Below are 9,303 nucleotides of genomic sequence, written 5' to 3'. Positions count from 1 at the left end.
ATGCTCTGTGCTCCGGACAACGAAATTACCAATAAAAATGTAAGTAAATGTGCTAACAAAATGGTTAGCCATGCTTATCATATAATGTACACATCATGACATATTTATCTTCGTGAACAGGCGTCGTTTCTTACCGTAACCTCACTGACGAACATAGAAAACGAAACTAACCTCACTCCATATTAATGTAAACTGTAACTATAAATGCACCTGTTGATGGCAGCGTGCTGCCGAAACGCATCGTGCTAATAAAACATTAATAACAAGTGACTGCTGCAGTGTATGTTATTTCATAAAAACGGAAGTTATAGTGAAATCGTATCTTGCATGCGCATTGGGCTAATATTTCACTCGCAGAGTTTTTAGTTACGTAGGTGTACTGTCTTTGTGATCAAGGTTATATCAATTGTTCAACCGAGAGGTTTTGTTCCATGTTGAAAGATCAATCTCGGCATTCATTGTTCATCCATGAATGCAGCCCGTGGCATACGTTGCTATTCCGCTCATTCTTTATTACTGTTATATGGAGTTCCTTTTTGTACTAATTAAAATAATTAGTGGAACTCATCTCCACATGGTATGTTAGAGGACACTCGTAACCTTGTTTAATGAATAATAATAATAATAATAATAATAATAATAACCCCCGTGGAGGCCTGGGAAAAGAATAGGCCTCCGGTATGTTCTGCCAGTCGTAAAAGGCGACAAAAAGAACAAACCACTAATAGGGCTAACCCCCCTTTTAGTGTGATTACTTGGTTCAGGACAGAACTAAAGAAACCTCGGATAAGCGCCGTCATGGTCGGGGACGACGCTTGAACCCTATGCCCGCCCACAATGGTAACGACACTGCTAGCCAACTGGAAAATGATTTAAATCCAAATAGAGGTGTTTTGCAGGATATGCTTCCTGCAACCACCCTAGAAGGAAAACAAAGACAGAGGATGAGATGGTCAGATGAAGTTAATCGACACCTCATGTTCTGTTATTACCAAGCAACAAACCTAGGAACCAACACAACTGGATACAGATCACAAGTATACACAACATTTATTACCAGATACCCGGAATTAAAATTTTTAACAGAACAACGACTAGCTGATCAGATCCGTGTAATAATAAAAAATAACAGGATACCCCAGTCAGAATTAGAAAACATCAAACAACAAGTACAACAAATACTGGAACAAAATAATGTGCAATCAGAAGAAGAAGAAAATACAGTAATGGACTCAAACATCCCAGAGCAAACAAACAAAGACCAACACGCATCAATTAAACAATCAGAGGAAAACGAAATCTTAAGACAGCCACCAGAACAAGCACAAATAGAACACGAAGAGACACACGTGTTAGATATAGAAGAGAAATTTCAGCTGACATATATAGAATACAAAGACACAAATACAGACATTAGACCATTCTTACATAGACCGCCAAATAACCCACAAGTCGAAACAACAATAAAAACTATCAACACAATCATACACAACAAAATAAATGAAAACACAACTATGGAAGAGTTACAACTACTGGTTTATATAGGAGCACTCACTACACTAAATATACACACTAGGCAGAGATCAGAACAAACCAACACACAGAAGAAACCCACAAAACCAGCATGGCAACACAGGCTACAGATCAGAATAGAAAAACTGAGAAAAGACATCGGACAGCTAACACAATTTATAAGAAATGAAATATCAGACAAAAAACGAAAAAGGTTAGGTAAAATCTCACAACAAGAAGCAATAGAGCAATTAGATGAAAAAAAGCAGAAATTACAACCATTGGCCAAACGACTTAGAAGATACAAAAAAAGTGAAAATAGAAGGAAACAAAACCAAACATTCAACACAAACCAAAAGAGATTTTACCAAACAATGGATAACACACACATTAAAATAGACAATCAACCAAACATAACAGACGTGGAACACTTCTGGAACAACATATGGTCAAACCCGGTACAACATAACAGGCATGCACGGTGGATACAAGCAGAAACAGACACATACAAGATGATACCACAAATGCCTGAAGTGATAATTTTGCAACATGAAGTCACCTGAGCAATTAATTCTACACACAATTGGAAAGCCCCTGGAAACGATAAAATAGCAAATTTCTGGCTAAAGAAGTTCACCTCAACACATTCACATCTAACTAAATTATTTAACAGTTACATTGCAGACCCATACACATTCCCTGATACACTTGCACATGGAATAACCTATCTGAAACCTAAAGATCAAGCAGACACAGCAAACCCAGCTAAATATCGCCCCATAACATGCCTACCAACAATATACAAAATATTAACTTCAGTCATCACACAGAAATTAATGACACATACAACACAGAACAAAATTATAAATGAAGAACAAAAAAGCTGCTGCAAAGGAGCACGAGGATGTAAAGAGCAACTGATAATAGATACAGAGGTGACATATCAAGCTAAAACTAAACAAAGGTCCCTACACTACGCATACATTGATTACCAAAAAGCCTTTGATAGTGTACCCCACTCATGGTTACTACAGATATTGGAAATATACAAAGTAGATCCTAAATTGATACAGTTTCTAAACATAGTAATGAAAAACTGGAAAACCACACTTAATATCCAAACAAATTCAGATAACATCACATCGCAGCCAATACAGATTAAGCGTGGAATATACCAAGGAGACTCATTAAGTCCTTTCTGGTTCTGTCTTGCTCTGAACCCACTATCCAACATGCTAAATAATACAAATTATGGATACAATATTACTGGAACATACCCACACAAAATCACACATTTGCTATACATGGATGACCTAAACCTACTGGCAGCAACAAATCAACAACTCAACCAATTACTAAAGATAACAGAAGTATTCAGCAATGATATAAATATGGCTTTTGGAACAGACAAATGTAAGAAAAATAGCATAGTCAAGGGAAAACACACTAAACAAGAAGATTACATATTGGATAACCACAGCGACTGCATAGAAGCGATGGAAAAAACAGATGCCTATAAATATCTAGGGTACAGACAAAAAATAGGAATAGATGATACAAATATTAAAGAAAAACTAAAAGAAAAATATAGACAAAGACTAACAAAAATACTGAAAACAGAATTGACAGCAAGAAACAAGACAAAAGCTATAAATACTTATGCTATACCAGTATTGACCTACTCATTTGGAGTAGTGAAATGGAGTGACACAGACCTAGAAGCACTCAATACACTTACACGATCACAATGCCACAAATATAGAATACATCACATACATTCAGCAACAGAAAGATTCACATTAAGCAGAAAGGAAGGTGGAAGGGGATTTATAGATATAAAAAACCTACATTATGGACAGGTAGACAATTTAAGAAAATTCTTTCTAGAACGAGCAGAAACTAGCAAAATACACAAAGCAATCACTCATATAAATACATCAGCTACACCATTGCAATTTCATAACCACTTTTACAACCCTTTAGATCACATAACATCAACAGATACAAAGAAAGTAAATTGGAAAAAGAAAACACTACATGGCAAGCACCCGTATCATCTAACACAGCCACACATAGATCAAGACGCATCCAACACATGGCTAAGAAAAGGCAATATATACAGTGAGATGGAAGGATTCATGATTGCAATACAGGATCAAACAATAAACACCAGATATTACAGCAAGCATATTATCAAAGATCCCAATACCACAACAGATAAATGCAGACTTTGCAAACAACAAATAGAAACAGTAGATCACATCACAAGTGGATGTACAATACTAGCAAATACAGAGTACCCCAGAAGACATGACAATGTAGCAAAAATAATACATCAACAACTTGCCATACAACATAAACTAATAAAACAACACGTTCCCACATACAAGTACACACCACAAAATGTACTGGAGAATGATGAATACAAATTATACTGGAACAGAACCATTATAACAGATAAAATAACACCACATAACAAACCTGACATCATACTCACCAATAAAAAGAAGAAATTAACACAATTAATTGAAATATCCATACCCAACACAACAAATATACAGAAGAAAACAGGAGAAAAAATTGAAAAATACATCCAACTGGCTGAGGAAGTGAAGGACATGTGGCATCAGGATAAAGTTACCATTATACCAATTATACTATCAACTACAGGAGTCATACCACACATTATCCACCAGTACATCAATGCAATACAGCTACATACAAACTTATATATACAATTACAGAAATCCGTAATTATTGATACATGTTCAATGATCCGAAAGTTCCTAAATGCAATATAACATATACTGTACAGTTAAAAGGAAGTGACGCTTGATCAAGGTTCGCGTCACTGTCCATTTTTGACCAGACATAACGTCTGAGAATAGAAAGAAATAATAATAATAATAATAGGTAATTCCAACTTTCTCTTCAGTTATTTTGATCCTACAGTCATTTCTGAAAATTAACATATTTTACGGGGATTTTTCAACTGCTCATGTAGCCTATTGCTAAATAAATCGGTAGTTGACGCGAGCCAAATTCAGCCACATGTTCTGCCTGCAGCAAAATCGTTTTTCAGACAAACTGACATCAGCAGAATTATTTCAGATTCTTTGCAAGCATTTTACAGAAAGTATAAGATAGGTTCGTGTTGCTGCGAACTTTGAGAATTACTACTGATCCTGAACATGTTTGGCTTGATTATTGTACTGCATGTTCATAGTGAATAGGTGTTTGACATACAGTGTGAGGTTTTACATCATCAGTACACCTATATTCTCTATAAGTAAGGTTGCAAATATACTTGCAGATCGTATTAGGAGGTTAGTGTGTGTTGACTGTAATGTTGCATTCACATGGATACATGTTCAAACTTCCCTTAATTTGTTCGTTGCGCTGTGAGTGTCTGCCCTACCTCCGCAAACATCAGTCAGATAGCAGTCAGATCGCGGTACTTCGTAGGTCAATGTTTCATATGAAAGTAGGAACATTTTCAGAGAATTTTCACTGGAGTCGTAGCAGTTATGTGCCAAGCATGGTTAAAAAGAACAAGAAGTAGAATGGTTTCATTTTTTTGCTGTCCATTTTGGTGTTTAATTTTAATATCCAGCATCCAGCAGTGTTAAAGCAGGGAGGCAACTGATACGAGATGTTTGTTACCGCTGATCAGATGAGCTGGGTAAGTGTAATATCGGTTCACAACATTACGCCTACGTATTTAATCTACATATCAGGACAAGCATCGTAACATTAATATTGTATTTGAAAGTTACAAGAAGCTTTCTTCTATATATCCGCATTAACACATTGTACCGTATTTAAAGCAAGCAGCGACTAAACGTACCAAATAGAAATTCTATCAAAATCATCCTGAATACTCCTAAAGTCTCTCACCGACGCCTTTTCTCTGTACACGACAGTGTAACCTGCAAACGGTCTCAGGTTGTTATCAACCCGATACGTGGATAATAGTAGCGTTCCTACCACACTCACCTGTGCCATATCTGACACTACCTTTTCCTCTGATAAATACTTGCCGTCCAAGACGAAGTCCTTAGTTGTATTAAACAAATAATCTTCGATGCAATTGCTTACTTGAGAACCTACCCATCGAGGTCGATCCGCTGTAACAGCGTCCTCCGTCTCCAGTGACCTCTTTGTCTACCAGGCATGAAGAACTAATCTTCCTTCCATCGTACCTCTGATCTTTTGTATAATCTTTGAGCACACTCTTAGCTAAAATATAATGAGCTTCCTTGAGAGCGAAAACCTTCCATCCATAAATCAGGAAGGAGTTAGAAAACTAACAAAGATGATGATGATGATGATGTTTGGTTTGTGGGGCGCTCAACTGCGTGGTTATCAGCGCCCGTACAATTTCTCAACCTTTGCTCAGTCCAATTTCGCCACTTTCCTGGATGATGATGAAATGATGAAGACAACACAAACACCCAGTCATCTCGAGGCAGGTGAAAATCCCTGACCCGCCGGGAATCGAACCCGGGACCCCGTGCTCGGGAAGCGATAACGCTACCACGAGACCACGAGCGGCGGACTAACAAAGATGAGCCGAAAATTATGACCACCTGATTAATAGCGTGTTAATCAACCTTTGAAACACAATACAGCAGCGCTTCTGCTTGGCGTGGATTCGACAAATCCTTGGTAGGTTTCAGGGGGTATCTGGTACCAGATGTGTCCGCCATGGTCACGCACTTCCCGTAAATTACAGGACGGTGGTTTTTAGGCGAGGCGTTGGTGCCCTATAGCATCCCAGGCGTGTTCCATCGTCGTGTTTGGTCGCCAGGACACCGTGAGATCGCTATGACTCAGCTCAAAACAATGTAGTACGGTTCTGGACTTGTGCCACGGACATTTATCCTGCTGGAAGACGCCATCAGTTTCTGGGAGGACGTCAGGCATGAAGGATGCAAGCGATCTGCAGTAATGCTCACGTATTCTGCAGCTGCTGTGGATTCTTCACTTTATACAGCTTCTCCCCTTGGAACCCAGGTGATTCTTCCGCGTAGAATAACACTGCTCCCACTGTCCAGTGTCCGCGGTTCTTTCGCCAGGATGACACCGTAGCGACCTAGTGCAACAAGAAACGTGATTCACCCATCCAGGCAACAAGTTAACCTTGATCCACGTTTCAGTCCCAATGAAAAGTCCTCATTGCAGTCGTAATTGCTGATGCCACTGGGTCAGCGTCGAAACAAGTAAGGTTTGTTTGCTGTGGAGCCCCTCGTTCAACAACGTACCCTGAACCATGAACTCTGAACCACTTTTGCCTACACCAGCCCTGAATAGATCTGCCACCAGATCGCTGCTTATCCTGTTATTTGTACACAGTGGGCAAGCCAGCGACCTCCACGTTCTGTGATTTTTAGGAGTCTAACATCTTGCAGCTTACTCGTAGTTTCAAAGTCATTTTACTACCTTTTTTAGGTGCTCACGATGTTAAATACGAATTGTCAACCAGCTACATCGTTTCCGAGATGGTCGTTCCTAAACGGTTGCACAAAATACACACATCAAAAAAGGTTTTGCATCACCTCGGTTCCGAGGTTATGCAGAAAATTGGAATAGAGATCAACATAAACATCATTTCCACAATTTTTATTGCTCATAAAAACCACACATTGCATGTTCTACCACCATACAGCGAGACCTTCAGAGGGGTTGGTCCAGATTGCTGTACACACCGGTACCTCTAATACCCAGTAGCTGCATTGCACGTCTGCTTGCATTGATGTATGCCTATATTTGTCGTGGCATACTATCCACAAGTCCATTAAGGCACTGTTGGTCCAGATTGTCCCACTCCTCGGAGTAGATCCCTAAGGGTGGTTGGTGGGTCACGTTGTCCATAAACAGCCCTTTTCAATCTATCCCAGGTATGTTCGATAGGGTTCATGTCTGGAGAACATGCTGGCCACTCTAGTCGAGCGATGTCGTTATCCTGAAGGAAGTCATTCACAAGATGTGTACGCGGGGGACGCGAATTGTCGTCCATGAAGACGAATGCCTCGCCAATGTACTGCCGTTAGGATTGCACTATCGGTCGGAGGATGGCATTCACGTATCGTACAGCCATTACGGCGCCTTCCATGACCACCAGTGGCGTACGTCGGCCCCACATAATGTCACCCCAAAACAGCAGGGAACCTCCACCTTGCTGCACTCGCTGGACAGTGTATCTAAGGCGTTCAGCGGGACTGGGTTACTCCCAACACGTCTCAGACGATTGTCTGGTTGAAGACATATGCGACACTCATCGGTGAAGAGAACGTGATGCCACTCCTGAGCGATTCTTTCGGCATGTTGCTAGGCCTATCTGTACCGCGCTGCATTGTGTCGTGGTTGCAAAGACGGACCTCGTCATGGACGTCGGCAGTGAAGTTGCGCATCGTGCAGCCTATTGCGCACAGTTTGAGTCGTAACACGACGTCCTACGGCTGCAAGAAAAGTATTATTCAACTTGGTGGCGTTGCTGTCAGGGTTCCTCCGAGCCATAATCCGTAGGTATCGGTAATCCACTGCACTAGTAGCCCTTGGGGGGCCTGAGGGAGTGATGTCATCGACAGTTCCTGTCTCTCTGTATCTCCTCCATGCCCGAACAATATCGCTTTGGTCCACTCCGAGACGTCTGGACACTTCCCTTGTTGAGAAGTAACAATGCGGACGCTATCGAACCGCGGTATTGACTGTCTAGGCATGGTTGAACTACAGACAACATGACCTGTGTAACTCATTCCTGGGGGAATGACTGGAACAGATCCTCTGTCGGACCCCCTCTGTCATTCCGGCATTCTCGCCCGCCGCGCCAACATGTCTGGACGCCAGCAGGAAAGATGAGGAGAACAAGTTGCCGCAATCGTTAGCCTCCTGGGCCAAGCGCTTGGACTGGACAGCAAGCAGAAGAGGAAGAAACCTGTACAGTGCTTCCGCTGTCAGAAGTTGGGGCACTTCGCCGCGGATTGCACAAGAGTACTCGCGTGTTTGAAGTGTGCAAAGTCGCACCTCACTCGCGACTGTACGAAGCCCAGGGAAGCCGCTGCTACATGTTGTGATTGCGGCGGTTCCCACGCCGCCAACCACCGTGGCTGCAGTTATCTCAAGAGCCGTGGCAGCGGGAGTGAGCGGAACACACACCGACGGCGAACCACTGCGCAAAAGAGGTGACAAGGAATCAAGAAGCGGCTAATTCTCTGCCCGCGCATCACGCCACTGGCTCTTCTGCCGGTGCTGGCGCGAGTGGAGGGCTGTGCTGCTGCAATCCCAACAGCATTCACAAGATCGACGATGCTGTCGCCAACGCAGTTGCTGCTCTCAAATCTGCCATGGCAGGTGAGAGGACTGCACTTCGGGCCGAGGTGGACGAGATACGCCTCCAGCTCGCGCAGCTTCGCGAGTTGCTGGCCTGTAAGTCTCGCAAGGGGCGAGAAGTTACGACTGACACCATCGCCACGCAGACGGACGCTCTCCCGGCTCCTGCGGTAACGCAGGGCGCAGTGGGGGTGCCCATGGAGGTGGCAAATGAGATGTCTGCCCCATCCTCGAAGGAGGAGGGCCAGCGGAAACAAGATTCCGAACCAGCTTCACCAGCAATACGAGATGACGTGACCAAGGGCATCGAAACGCCCGCCCGCCCTTCCGAGGACAAGGCGGGACCACCGCTGCTGGGAGATGAAGTCACAACTGCTGCGCCCATCCAAGAACAGGACACAGAAGAGGCAGTCCACACGCCGCCAGCAGAGACAGAGATCACTGCGCCAGAACTGCTGA

The sequence above is a fragment of the Schistocerca cancellata genome, chromosome 1 (assembly GCF_023864275.1).
Source record: "Schistocerca cancellata isolate TAMUIC-IGC-003103 chromosome 1, iqSchCanc2.1, whole genome shotgun sequence".
Taxonomy (NCBI): Eukaryota; Metazoa; Arthropoda; class Insecta; order Orthoptera; family Acrididae; genus Schistocerca; species Schistocerca cancellata.
Note: the sequence above shows the minus strand (reverse complement) of the source record.